Source organism: Mandrillus leucophaeus, unplaced genomic scaffold (genome assembly GCF_000951045.1).
Source record: "Mandrillus leucophaeus isolate KB7577 unplaced genomic scaffold, Mleu.le_1.0 Scaffold113, whole genome shotgun sequence".
In the NCBI taxonomy this organism is placed as follows: Eukaryota; Metazoa; Chordata; class Mammalia; order Primates; family Cercopithecidae; genus Mandrillus; species Mandrillus leucophaeus.
In genome coordinates this window covers 4,370,508-4,385,016 of record NW_012099543.1, presented here as the reverse complement: position 1 = coordinate 4,385,016, position 14,509 = coordinate 4,370,508, and the positions used below count along the sequence as shown (strand labels likewise).

The 14,509-nt window shown below is 41.0% G+C and overlaps 1 long non-coding RNA gene across 1 annotated transcript in view; it reads left to right on the top strand.

Moving 5' to 3' along the window:
• The first annotated feature begins 5,645 nt into the window (after positions 1–5,645).
• LOC105550456 overlaps positions 5,646–14,509 on the top strand; it is a 13,478-nt gene continuing 4,614 nt past the window's right edge. The window contains exons 1-3 of the long non-coding RNA XR_001007724.1: positions 5,646–5,743; positions 6,821–7,011; positions 11,839–12,051. This is a non-coding gene — a long non-coding RNA (uncharacterized LOC105550456). The remainder of the gene's footprint in view (positions 5,744–6,820; positions 7,012–11,838; positions 12,052–14,509) is intronic.

The following is a 14,509-nucleotide window of genomic DNA, read 5'->3' as shown; positions in this document are numbered from 1 at the left end:
TCTTTTTTTTTTTTTCTTTTTTGAGACAGAGTCTCACTCCGTCACCCAGGCTGGAGTGCAACGGCACCATCACAGCTCACTAAAACCTCCACCTCCCAGGTTCAAGCAATTCTCCTGCCTCAACCTCCCAAGTAGCTGGGATTACAGGTGCACGCCACCACACTAAGCTAATTCTTTTTTTTTCTATTTTTAGTAGAGACAGGGTTTTGCCATCTTGGCCAGCCTGGTCTTGAACTCCTGACCTCAGGTGATCCACCTGCCGCGGCCTCCCAAAGTGGTGGGATTATAGGCGTGAGCCACCACGCCTGGCCAAAAGACATCATCTTAATTAAATGAAACCCATCTCTTCTTAATAACAGAAATTCATAAAATTAAATGATAAAGTCAATGGTTTGAGAGTCATAGCAGCTATTACTTGAGGGATGTCAAGATGGGAATGTTGATTTATATAGGAATATGGAAAGAAAGAATAAAATAAGCTCCACAAACACAAATTTTCCTGGGAAAACTGTCCTTTAGCAGAAAAAAAAATGAAATGTTTCTCCTACCCATTTCTACCTGGAAGGAAATCAATGCAATTGGACTGAACAATACATCTCAACCCTGGCTGCAAGTTGAGATCCTCTAGGGAGATTTTTTCAAATGTTAGAGTCCCCCACAAATTTACTGAATCAGAATATGTGTGAATATAATTTGTCAGTGAGGGTTCAGAACTAAGGACTTAAGTGAACAGGAAATTTAGGAGGATCAAATTTGGTGATTTTCAAAATAATTTACCAAGATATAAAAAAGAAGATACAAGATATAAAAAAGACATTAAGTTGTTGGAGACCCTTCTGCAAACCTAATTAAAGCAAGCCAATTAAATATATAAAATTTGTGTTATGAGCTTAATCAAGGTTGGGAGGGGAGTGTTAGGGTTGGTAAGAGAGTAAATCAGATCTGTTCCTGCTCACACATCCTACCTTCTTTCTGTTCCCCAAGTTGCTGAGTGGTTCTGGACTCCATGGAGCCCACATTTAAAACTTCTCCTCTCAAAGTTTCAAACATCTCATTTGACAGGTTAGATATCCATGAAAAAATACACACTGATGATACAAAGAAAAAGAAGTCTCAACAATAAGTGCAGGCCTAGTGTATTAGTCAGGGTTCTCTAGAGGGACAGAATTAATAGGATATGAATATATATATGTACTACTCTGCTATATAATATATATATATATAAAATATAGCAGAGTAGTATTAACTCACACAATCACAGGGTCCCACAATAAGCCATCTACAAACTGAGGAGCAAGGAAAGCCAATCCAAGTCCCCAAACTGAAGAACCTGGAGTCTGATGTTCAAGGGCAGGAAAGGTCCAGCATGGGAGAAAGATGTAGCCTGGGAGGCTAGGCCCATCTAGTCTTTTCATGTTTTCCTGCCTGCTTTATATTCTAGCTGCCTGCTTTATATTAAGCGTGGTTCTGCCTTTCCCAGCCCACTGACTCAAACGTTAATGTCCTTTGGCAACACCTTCACAGACACACCCAGGATCAGTACTTTGCATCCTTCAATCAAGTTGACACTCAGTATTAACCATGGCACCAGGGAAAGATTATTAAATGTCTTATTACGAGCTTTACAGTGAGGGCTTATTTGTCCACAGTGGTTCAATATGAAGGCAGTAGAAGGGACGAGATGAACTCTCATGATTACACATTCACATCTGATATTCCACCAATCAGCTCTTCTTCCAACCAACTTTTCCCAGTAGGAGAGCACTAAGACTATTCGTTTGTGTAGGTTTTTTAAAGATATTAACTTAAGCTGTTAATTACTGTTGCTGTTTAATGATTCACTTATGATAATTAATATATTAATTCTTTGTACTTGTGCCCTCAAGCAATTCTGTGAAGGGTATAATTTTTTAAATTCAGCGAATACAGCTAACAAGCAGTAACTGTCCAAGCAGTGCTACTTAAGTGCTATTTCATGAATTATAATATTTAAATTCCATTAACTTAAAAGGATTAGCTTCCAAGGGACTGTTGTCTTCTGATCCTTTTCATATTAATTACTTTTGCAATACCAATAACACTGGCATTTGCACAGCATCTTTCTTTCACTGGGTCTTCATTCATAGTGAAAATGAGAGCTTAAAAAAAGAAAGGCCAGCCTGGGCAACACAGTGGGATCTTGTCGCTACTAAAAATAAAAATTAAAAAGATTAACCAGATATGGTGGTATACACCCGTAGTCCTGTTACAGTAAGTTAGGCAGACATGCACAGGGCAGGACAGCCCCCTCCCCCGTGAGGAATATCAGGCAACTAGGAGGCAAAAGAGCCGAGTTTAACTGGTATAGGACCTTCCTCTAGGAATACTTCCCTGGTAAGGGAAGAATGCCCCTTAGTGCTTGAGCCCACTGGCCCAACTCCTGAGATCTTATTGGGAAGCTACTAATCAGCAGCTTCAGGTGTTTCTATCCATTGAGAGACTGCCTTTTCCTGGCACCGCCTACAACAAATTATTATTTTAGAGAGAGTTTAACAACCACCTGACCATCACCTAATGGTTGCCTGACATTCCAGTGGGGTGAGGTGGGGGCCTTTCTGTCCTGCTCGTGTCTGCCGGACTACCTACTGTAACAGCTTTAGTTACTCAGGAGGATGAGGTGGGAGGATTTCTTGAGCCCAGGAGTTCGAGTTGCAGTGAGCCATGATTGCACCACTTCACTCCAACCTGGGCAACACTGCAAGTCCCTGTCTCAAAAAAAGGAAAACAAGAGAAAAGAGAAAGAGGGAGAGAGAGGGGAAGGAGGGTTGGGGGGGAGGAAGTGAGAGAGAGAGAGAGAGGAAAGGTCAGTGTCCTCAACTTCAATTAAATCCAACAACTATTTATGGAATGCCTACTATGTGCTGGACATGTAGACAGATACAAAGATGTGAGTGACTGTCAGTGGTTCAAAGCAGGGTAATGGGCATTATAATATAATTGCTCCAATTCATTGGGGACCTACGATATACCAGATTTGCATATATTTTCTTTAATCCTCATGACGGTGGTGCAGGGTAGGAATCAAAATCTCTATTTTACAGATGAGGAAAAACTAAAAAGAGTTAAATGCCTTGCTTACAACCACCCAGCCAATATTTGGCAAAACCAGGATTTGAACCTAGGCATAACTTGCTGGGAAATTCTGCCTTTTCCTCATAGAATATGTAAGCAGTAGACTCCAAGCAACATTGTGAGACAGGCAATGCTTGCCTTTGGTCTCCCTACCACCCTTACTTTATGTGATCCTATTTCTCTGTTGGAGCTCTTCCCCTCCCCCACCCACCTTTTTTCTAGTACTTTCTTGGCTGTTCTCTGGATTTCACGTGCAACATAGAAACAATCTATTTAGACATGCTCTCCCCATTAAGTCCCCTGCACTCTAGACCAGAGCTGTGCCATCCACTTTCAGCACATTCAGAAATGTTCTATATCTGCACTCTCCAATATGTCGGCCACTAGCCGCATGTGGCTACTGAGCCCTTGAAGTGTAGCTAATGTGACTGAGGAACTAAGTTATTTTATTTTAATTAATTTATATTTGAATTTAAGATGAAATAGCCACGTATGGTTAGTGTCCATCATTTTAAACAGCATAACTCCAAAATATTCTCGACTCACTCTGGGCTTAAAATCTTCTTTTTCCATGTTTTATTTTTCAGAGCCTGTTCTGTTGGGACACAGAATCACTTACTGCATCTAATACATCGATGATGATTAATTTGTATGTGTACCTTCCAAAAAAGATGGTTGCGTTTGAACCAAGGCCTTCTGGACAGGAAAATGTAAGTTTTCAGATGAAATGACAGGCCACTTGGGGAGATATCTGATGATCAAAGGGGCCTTTAAACCTCATTAATTCAATACATGGAATGGCCAGATGTTGGTCCCACTTAATTTTTTGTCACATTCACCCTTTATGATAATTGAGCAATTTGTATCACATACCTCAACACAGAACTCAGATGTTTTCAAGTGCTTTTTCAAAGTACTTTTCCCAGGGCACATGTATTCTGCTTTCTGCTTTTTTCCTGTACTAGAGCCCAAATAGTTAACACCAACTGGAGTGCCCAGTTTCCTGAAAAATACTGTTGACAGGAGCCCAAAAGCAATAGCTCCCACCTGTCACAAACCTGTAGCAGGTCTCTGGGAGATGCTAGGAGCTACCACAGGCTCTCCGCCCCAGGGATATTGCATTTTCTCCCTAGAGTTATAAAAGGGAAAGTTTTCAGAGTACAAAATTGAAGGCTTTTACAGTGTAAAATTGAAGAGGAACAAAGTGTATAGCTGAGGCACAAAACCAGACACTAAAGGCCGACCTCAGCAAATAAAGAGATTTTTAGAAAAAAGAAAGAGGCAGAGGGTGGGAGGAAAAGTGGATCTGGAATCAAAGCAGAAGCCAAAATCCAAGGACCAATAAAACAACTCCAAATCATGTCCAGGTGGGAGGGGACAAGCTCCAAGGGGCTTACAAAACAGCTCAAGGTTTTGAAGTTGGTTTTAGAGTCCACTGGTCTGAGAGCGCCTTTGCTTTCCGGAAGGTCACTTGGTCTGAACTTAACATGGCCTAACATGAGGATTTTTCTTGCTATACATCCTTTCTTTCACGTGTACAAATTGAGTGCAGATCCCTAAAGGAGCTATATGCTGTTGGTCATTAACTTCAGGAAACTGACATGGGTCCGTCTAAGAAGAAACTCAGAGAGATGGAGTCTCCAGAACAAATGTGTTTATTTGGCAACAGCAGGGGATGGCAATACAGGATATGTGTGTTGTGACAGGTCATAGGCACATCCAAGGAGGTCGGGGCAAAGGGGAAGCTTTTAAAGACAAAGAGAAGTCCAGGTGAGTTGCTTTTTAGTAAGGTTCATAGGTCACAAGTTCATAGCAGTTAATGTCTGTTCGCTGGTGGAGACTGTTGCTAAGTACCTGTCCCTGTGTAAGTGGCTTATCCAGAATACTGCCATCTCAAGGAAGTCATTGAGATAGGTCCTGTGACTGATGTATATGTCTTCTGTAAGGCCTGTTACAGGCATGTGTGCGTAAAGTCTTCTTCTTCACGGCCTCCCCTGACTCCGTTTTGTTATGGTTTGACATAAGTAACTCCATTTTGGCACCAGCACCTTTCACACATGGTAGGGAAAGAAAGGTAGGAACCCACAGGGAACAACTGAACAGAATTTTAAGCAGATGTTTCCAAATTTTTACTCAGATACGACTTAGGGAAAACGATCCTTCCATGCTTATAGGTATCATCAGTTTATTCTCAGACATGTTTTAATTCCTCCATTCACAATCAGCAGACCTTCACTCTGGGTTACTCACAGAAAAGCGCCACGTAGTTCAATTCTTATTGAATATGAGGGTTGCCCTTCACGAAGAGCATTAGGGCTTATTCGTCTGTCCATCAGATACAGACAGCTCTTGAGGTATCTGAAGCCTGTCTCTTCAGGTACACAAAGCATTACAGCATTAAGTCAGCAGGGCAAAGGACCATGGTTTTGCAATGAAAATAATAATTTAGGTGAGTAAAATAAAACATTCTTTTAGAGGGTTCACAACCATTAATTTTCTGTCTTTCGAAAATTACGTTCCGCATTGTTTTAGAAGGAGAGTGCGTGCTTTGGATTCAAGACTGGGAATGAGTAGACCAGAAATCTATTCTGTGGCTGTTTCTTGCTAGGACTTTCCTAAGCCTCTGGAAAAGGTGACTCTGTTGTGCTCACTGCTCTAACTCTTCAGGTTTCTTTCTGCATACATATTAAAAGGAGCTTATTCTCCCTGACAGAGCCTTTCTGATTTGACAGAACGGTGTAAGATATATTCACTCAAGTGAGAAAAAAAAGAAATTGAGGTCTGTTTGTATTTCCTTTAGGTTATAAGCTTCTTAAGCAGAGACTGTCACGTTTTTACTCTTTAGTGGACTGTAACGGCAGCATAATATTCTGCATCTAATTAGTCATTTCATTAATTTTCTTGGAACCAGAATGGTGACTACTGGCCTAATTAGAAGGAATCGCCCTTGGCTTCTAGGCTTAAAGATAAGCCCTTGTCGCACGGAGAGAGAAATGGACTTTACAAAAGACGTGACTATCAGAGGCACGCCCCTGTTCTCTCCGAGGAAGGGAAATTTCTCATTTCCTTCAGGGTCAGTCCTGCTGAGGCTCTCCATGGAGATGGTCAGCAAGGTGGGCGCCCACAAACCAGAGAAGAGTGAGGAGGGAACAAGGATTCTCTGTGTGGTGATTTGTGGCTTTGGGATAGCTGGTGTCAGTTTTACAAATGTATGACTGCGTTTTTTAAATTATGAAACTATTTGAATATACATACATGTGCATGTGTGTATATATGTGGATGTGTGTGTTCATATATATATATATATAAAAATCAAAAGACATTGCTGTCAGAAAAGATGACAATTTTTTAAGAGCCTTTACCAAGTTTACAATCTACAGAATGGTGAATATTCAAACTGACTTTCCTCAAAACACTTTTCAGCTAATTTTTCAAGCTTGTCCAAGAGCATTCATGACAAGCTTCTGCCAACACCCAGGGGAGTTCTGTTGTGTCCACTACAATTCCAAAGCTAAAAGCAGAAGGAGGAGATTTCATTTTCACACCTCAGAGAGTTTATTTTGCTGTTCTCAGAGGCCAGTTCCTTCCCCCAGTTTCTTACAACAATTAATTATTAAAAGGTGATTTCACAAGGAACAAATGGTGAAGCACAAAGATTTAGTTGTCCTAGTGTTTGCATGGTTTTATATCCACTGTTTAATTTTTCCAGTGCAAAGTACAGTTAACATTTGAGTCTGTCTGAGTCATGAAGAAATGGAGACTACTCTTATTACTGAAAATAATTCATTTTGGTATCTTCTTACATCCTGAGAGCCTAATCTTTCCAAGTTCATCTAAGGCTCCTCTTCTCCATGACAACCTCATCCAGGGATTTCTTCCTGTCCTGGTGTTTTATGACATGTAACTGAAGACCCACATGCTGCTTTGTATATTTTTGTCAAAAGAGAAAAAACCATCTTGTCGAGGACAGGAACTAAATTATATGCAGTATTTCTTTAGAATCCCATTCAGCATCTAAAATTGTTAGGTGCAGAGAAGGCCCTCCATAAAAATTCGCTAAATTGAAACTAGGAGCAAATGTTAAGTCAAGATCAAACTCAGGAATAACTATGGCTATTAATAATCTTTTACCCAGAATTTAAATCCTTTCATAAGTATTGCCTGAAATCTTTTTCTTTATGTCAATAGTAGCATGTTTTACTGGTGGTAGGATGTCTGGGGGTGAATATCACAGATCTGGTCCAAGTTGTTCCTGGGAGCTGGGGGTTAGGGAGTAGGAGAGAAAGAGATTTAACTCTTCCAAATACCTAGTGGATTAGGATCCCACAGGAAACTATTGAAAATGCAAATAGAGCGGGGGTGGTGGCACACACCTGTAATCCCAGCACTCTGGGAGGCCAAGACTGGTGGATCACTTGAAGCCAGGAGTTCAAGACCAGCCTAGCCAACCTGGTGAAACCCTTGTCTCTACGAAAAATACAAAAATTAGCTGGGCGTCGTGAGGCCCACCCATAATCCTAGCTACTCGAAAGGCTGAGGCAGAGAATCATTTGAATCCGGGAGAGGAAGGTTGCAATGAGCTTTAATGGGGCCACTGAGCTCCAGCCTGGGCAACAGAGGGAGACTCTGTCTCAAAAAAAAAAAAAATTTAAATGCAAATGTGATCATACCTTAAAATCAGCCAATAGCTTCCCATTATCTTTAGAGGAAAAATCCAAAGTCCTTGAAGTGGTACCCGAGGCCCTTCTGAATCTAGCTCTTGACTTCTTTTTAGCTCATGTCTCACAGCTCCCCAATGTACTACCACCACCTGAAGCATGAAGTTGAAGTTGCCCTTGGTTTGCAATGCTTTTCCATTTCCTTTTCCTCATTAATTTCCATTTATTCTTCAAGGCCCAGATCAGGCCTCAACTTCTCCAGAAATCCTTTTCAGACACCTCAATTGTGGATGAGTTGCCCTTCCTATATGCCCCTACTCTAACTTTGCTTATCTAAGTATACCACCTGTTGCATAGTATCATCGTTTTCTGTCTTCCTCACCTGTCCTACCATTTAGTAGGCTGTTTTTTAAATAAACTTTTTGTCTTAGTCCATTTGGGCTTCTATAACAGAACACCATAGACTGGGTAGCTTATAAACAACAAAAATTTATTTCTCATGGTTCTAGAGGGTGGGAAGTCCAAGAGCAAGGCACTGGCAGATTGGGTGTCTGTTGAGGGCCCTCTTCATACACAGCCGTCTTTCTGCTGTGTCCTCACATGGAAGAAGGAGCAAAGAAACTCTCTGGGACCTTCTTTATAAGAGTACTAATCTCATTCAGGAGGCTTCCACCCTCATGACCTAATCACTTCCCAAAGGCCCCATTTCCTAATACCATATCATTGGGGATTAGGTTTCAACACATAAATTTGGGGGAGAGAGGTCACAAACATTTAATCTACAGCAGTTTTATAGTGGTTAAGAACATAAGCCCTGAAATAAGATTTCCTGGGTTAGTATTTCATCTCTGCCTCTCATGAGCTTTGAGACCTTAGGTCAAGTTATTTACCCTCTCTGTCCTTTATTTTACTCACATGTAACATTAAATGAATATTGTAGTACCCATACGGGTTGTTGTGGTAATTAAATGATGTAGTGCAATTAGATGCTTACCACAATGCAGAAAGAAAGTAGTTAGCTTGTGCATTTATTTGCTTATTTTTTATTTTTCTTTTCTCTTTGGAATGTAACCTCCAGGAGATATTGGAACTTGTCTCCTTGTTCATTGCTGTATCCTAAGCACCTAGAACAATACCTGTAATATTCTAGGAGCCCAGTGCATATTTGCAGATTATCTGTTACATGGATATATTGATAAATGGCATGTGAGTTAGTCATAGCATCTTCAAGCCACTGCAGGCCTGTCAATTTTCTTTTTACTTTTTTTAAAAAAAATTTATTTCCATGGGATTTGGGGGCAACAAGTGGTATTTGGTTATATGAGTAAGTTATTTAATAGTGATTTGTGAGATTTTGGTGTACCCATCACCCGAGCAGTATACACTGAACCCAATTTGTAGTCTTTTATCCCTCACCGCCTTCCCACCCTTTCCCTCTGAGTCCCCAAAGTCCATTGTATCATTCTTATGCCTTTGCATCCTCATAGCTTAGCTCTCACTTATGAGTGAGAAAATATGATGTTTGGTTTTCCATTCCTGAGTTACTTCACTTAGAATACTAGTCTCTAGTTCCATCCAAGTTACTGCAAATGCCATTAATTCATTCCTTTTTATGGCTGAGTAGTATTCCATTGTGTGTGTGTGTGTGTGTGTGTGTGTGTATATATATGTGTGTGTGTATATATATATATACACCACAATTCTTTATCCACTCTTTGATTGGTGGGCATATGGGGTGGTTTCATATTTTTACAATTGCGAATTGTGCTGCTATAAACATGTGTGTGCAAGTATCTTTTTCGTATAATGACTTCTTTTCCTCTGGGTAGATACCCAGTAGCGGGATTGCTGGATCAAATGGTAGTTCTACTGTTAGTTCTTAAAGGAATCTCCACACTGTTTTCCATAGTGATTGTACTAGTTTACATTCCCACCAGCCATGTAGAAGTGTTCCCTTTTCACTGCATCCATACCAACATCTATTATTTTTGATTTTTTTATTATGGCCATTCTTGCCGGAGTAAAGGTAGTATCACATTGTAGTTTTGATGTGCATTTCTCTGATCATTAGTGCTGCTGAGCAATTTTGCAAATGTTTGTTCAGCTCTGCCAATTTTCTACAGAAGTAGAAGTACTCTATCTTCCTGGTATGGTCCCACACATAGTAGATACTCAACAAATATTGGCATCTTGTCCTTCCCATTGTCAGCCACAAGGTCTTGCATGAGAATGAAACCCTTTGGCAATATCCGTTTTGGAGTTTGGTGACAGTGACAAATATGAGTACAATTATCAGTAACTGCAATCTCCGTTTCAGACATGCACATATACAGACTTGCAATGAACAATGACAGTCATAACAACTATTTCAAAACAACTCAAGCAAAGCAACTTCCTAGTTATCACTCATATCTCAACAGATATTAGAATCCAAATCTTTGTAGAGTTTCTATCCTCAAGCAGAAATTCATATTTTACAGTCACTGACATCATGATATAACAAATAGAGCTTGACATTTTCAATATGAGAAATTTATCGTGACTACTTTTTTCTGCAGAAGAAATTTTTAAAGCGTCTCAAGTAAAGAGAGGATTATATGCCAAATTTTTTTTTTTTTTTGGTTCAAGGGCTATTTTTTACAAATAGAGTTTGGGGAACATTGCTAAATTCATCAAAGTTTGAACTTATTTTTGCTCAAGCTAACTGGAAATCTAGTGTATAGGAAAGAGTATTGAACAGTAGATAAGGAGGCTAGGTTTTACTCGTCAGTTTGCCCCTACCTGACTGTGTGGCCTTGAACAATGACTATCCTTCTCATTACAGGTGGAAGGGGACTATAGCAAGTGGTCTCCTTGCTATAGCCACATTAGTAAGTCTCTGGAGACTTACTAATGTGGTAATACTAACTTAAGAGCTGTGGCGGTAGGTGAAATGGGTTTTGAAAGCAAAGCGGTGCTTTGTTCCATTGCCTTGATGCCTTGGTTTTGTTTCAAATACACCATTTGATTTGTTTTAAAAGACTGCAAAAATCTCTAAAAAGGTTTGCTATGCTAAAAAGGATGTGAAATGTGTTATTTCTATGGTAGGGAAGGGGTACAAGAAGTGGTAGGTGGTGGGAGAAGATGGTGGTAGGATGGTTTTAAAAGGGTCTCATGAAACAGGATGTGGATACCAGCTGTGTGATGTTAAACAAATTCCTTCACCTCTCTCCCCATCTTCCAGCATCCTCATCTCTGTTGTAAGGATAATAGCCTTCCTCCAAACCTCACACACTTTTGGAGGAGCTCACTTTTTTTTTAAATGCATGGAAATGTTTTGAAACAGTGAAATCTATAATGATAGGTTTCATAATTCTGACATCCACACCATCTGGTAAGGACAAATAACACTAGGTGACATGAATCGTATTCATAATTCAAATGTACAAAAAAATGTAAACTTTCTACCACTAAACTTAATGTCTATTTTAAGCTTAGAAACTCAATCTCAGTCACTCTTGTGTTTCCTTCCTATGGAATACTGGGGGTTCACAGAGTCTCAGGGTGTGGATGTGGTAGGAGTCGCCTGGTTGCCAGGGTCATCTCTCCACACAGATGTCTGCTGGGGCGTCCACTTGCCCGCAGTTGTTGATCCACACAGGCTGCAAGTGACATCCTTTCTTTCTGTCCAACTGGCACGTTCAGGCCCCGCCCCCTCCCTGCTGTGTCTATGCTTCCTTGGAGGTGCACAGGCTCCCGTGAGGCTATCTACAGCCCCTCTTCCCATATTCTCTCTGAAGGCCCTCTGGGGTCTTCCTGTCCCTGGGCTCAGTCAGCTTTTCTCATCTGTCACTTCGTTCTAAGATCATCTCTAGGGCTAGCCAGGTATTAACAGGAAGGAAACACCTGTCCTCTGCTGTTTGGCCTCCTCACCCAGTCTGGGGAAATCCCTTCCAGTCCTCGAAGGAGCCGTGCTTCCCTTATAATATCCCTCTTCCCAAACATTTTGTTTTTCCTCAAAGCCCCGACAATTTCCCCTGAGGCCTGAGGTTTGGCTTGCTCACACTTCTCCCTCCCCTGCTTCCCACAGAATCACATCCTTCCTGAGATAATGAGCACACAATTGCCTGGATACCTGAAGGAATGGAGACAGCAGCAGAAAACACTGCAGAGAGGTGGAAACATCCGTTAATATTTTAAAATCCCATTACTGCTACCAACAATAATAATGGATGCATAGAAATAGATCTGGATTCGCTGAGCTTGAAACAGTCCATCTCACACACACACAAAGTAATTTCAGGTAATGAGGAAAAGAAAAGGAAAAAAATAACACATGGCCTCTGTAACTTGATTGCTTTTGAACCTTATTGGGTTTGTGGCAAACAGGGTGATTTTGGCACATGAGTCTCCTACCACTCACGTGCCTCTGAGCTCTCCTCTGAGGCCAGTCAGTGCCCAGAAGGGATGCATCTGTCTTCTGTCCCCTGGTCTCTGGGTAGCCCCTGGGTCAGCATTATGGGTGCCAGCATTTGATACACCTGCTACAGTTGCTGATGAGAAAGTAGTCACCCTCCTCCACTCCACCCCTGCTGCCCAGGCCCTGCCACTCCTGCTAACCTGTCAAGCTACATTTTCAATTACTGGCTTTGAAAAATGTCCAGGTAGACTTATTAAATCAATGAATGCGATGAGCTGAACACAAGGCAATGGCAATTCTGTGGCCTCCCTTGGGATAATTGGAGAGTGCATGGGGTGTTGAAAACCCAAGCCTGAAAAATCATTGCTTTGAAGAAAGGGAGGACAACGACCAAACTATTTCTTCCATTAAAATGCATGACATTTAAATAATGTCCCCGTTCTTCTCAGTGCCCATCAACCTTCGTTTTTTTATGCACTGAAAAGTCTAAATATTTATTAACTTCAATTCATAGGATTTATTATAGCTGCATTCAACTGGGGCACATACACATTTTTTAACTACACGGCACTTTTTAAATAGCATCATTTAAAAATAATTAGGAAATAATTGCGATTGTATTCTAAAGATGTAAGATACCACCTAGTTTTAAAAAGTAACCAGAAAGAATGTTCTTAAAGGAGCACCCATAATCAACAAGTTTACATTAGTTTGATCAGCTAGATACAGCTGGCATTTATTTCACATAGAAAAACAGTTCGCATGTGCGGAATCACCATCTGGACTCACTAAACTGCCCAGTGTTGTCAGAGGGAAAAAATAGGCTGGTTAGAAAGTCAGCTTGTGGCTAACCACGTTCCAGACCACCTGGCCTTGCTGTGCTATGAGGTCAAAAGGCTGGTTTTGTGTTATCATGGAAAGAGGTGAGATCCCAGCCAGACACTTGCCGCTTGCAAGGTCACCCAGGCGCCACCTTTTAGGATGACTAGAGGAGATGTCAGGGATTGAAGGGGGTGGTGAGGAGGAGCTTTGTCCATAATCTCTATAAGCCACTCTCCCTCATTGTTAACACAGACAATCAGAATTGCCATTTTCTCTGTTCTATCTGAAGTGCTATGAAACACCGCTTCAGCTTGCTCCTTCCAACAGATCCCTACATAGATGCTCTGGAACGGCCTCTTTGTGTTTATTAATGGAAATTTCCCACAATAACTGCAAGTGACTAAAAAGATGCTGTGTCTTTCATCCCTGTCTCTGTCATCATCATGCTTTCTTAACTAACATAATTTTTGAGAAATATTGGGAAAATGCCAACAAAGAAATATAATTTGAAATTCCACCATCCAGAGAAAATCACTTTTCCTAGGGAATAGAGACATCTTCCAACTTATGCAATTTATGCAATCATCAGTTTTTCAAAGGTCTTAAGCAAGTCGTATTTCATATACATTGAAATGTTTTCGATTTGCTTCTGCGGCTTTTTGTATCACCATTCATGGTGTTACCGTTCCTTTTAAAAATGATTTAAAAAAAAAAAAGACAAGGTCTTCAAAATTATTGAGCCACCCGTGTCTAGCCACCAACTTTGTACTAGGGGTGGTGGATCTTTCCCTTTACGCCTTCAAATACACTCCTAGCCTCTGTCCTTATCAGCACTTTCCAGTTGTGATTAGAAGGCAGTAAAGGGGAAATGACACAAACAACATGGAATTAGCGTGGCTGACACAGAGAGATCACAGCAGGTGAGGGAGACAGGTGGGGACACAGTGAGGAGCATGGGAAAGGGGCTGTGGGGCTCTGAAATGTATTTCCCACGTTTAGCCTTGCACTGGATGTGCAAGTGTCCACGTCTCTAAAATTAAATTATGTACCTTATGGAGCAATTTGCATAAAATGAATTCATATCTGTTGTGTGTTTCATAACCTGCGGTACATCTGTACATTTATAGATTTTAAAAAATAGTATCTATCCTGCTTTGTAACATGTTTTTTATTGTTGGCACATGCCTCTTTATGTCCATAAATAAATACAGACATCATAATTGCCGATGACTACAAAACCCTCCGCTGTGTGTATCTGTAAGAATTATTTAAACAGTTTCCAGTGAGTGGATCTTCTGGGCGTTTCCAGTTCGGCTCATAATAATGGACGCCTCTGGTTCCCGGGGTTGTGTTCTTTGACCTGCCTCTGGTTTCAGCCATAGCTGCAATGAACATTGTCCTGAGAGCTCAGCCTCACCTGGTACTGACAGCCCCACATGGAAAAGCCAGCAGAGCGGCTTTTCCCTTTTCCGATGCTAAAGAGCCTTGAGGCAAAGCAGAGTCCCACCCCCACCCCCCA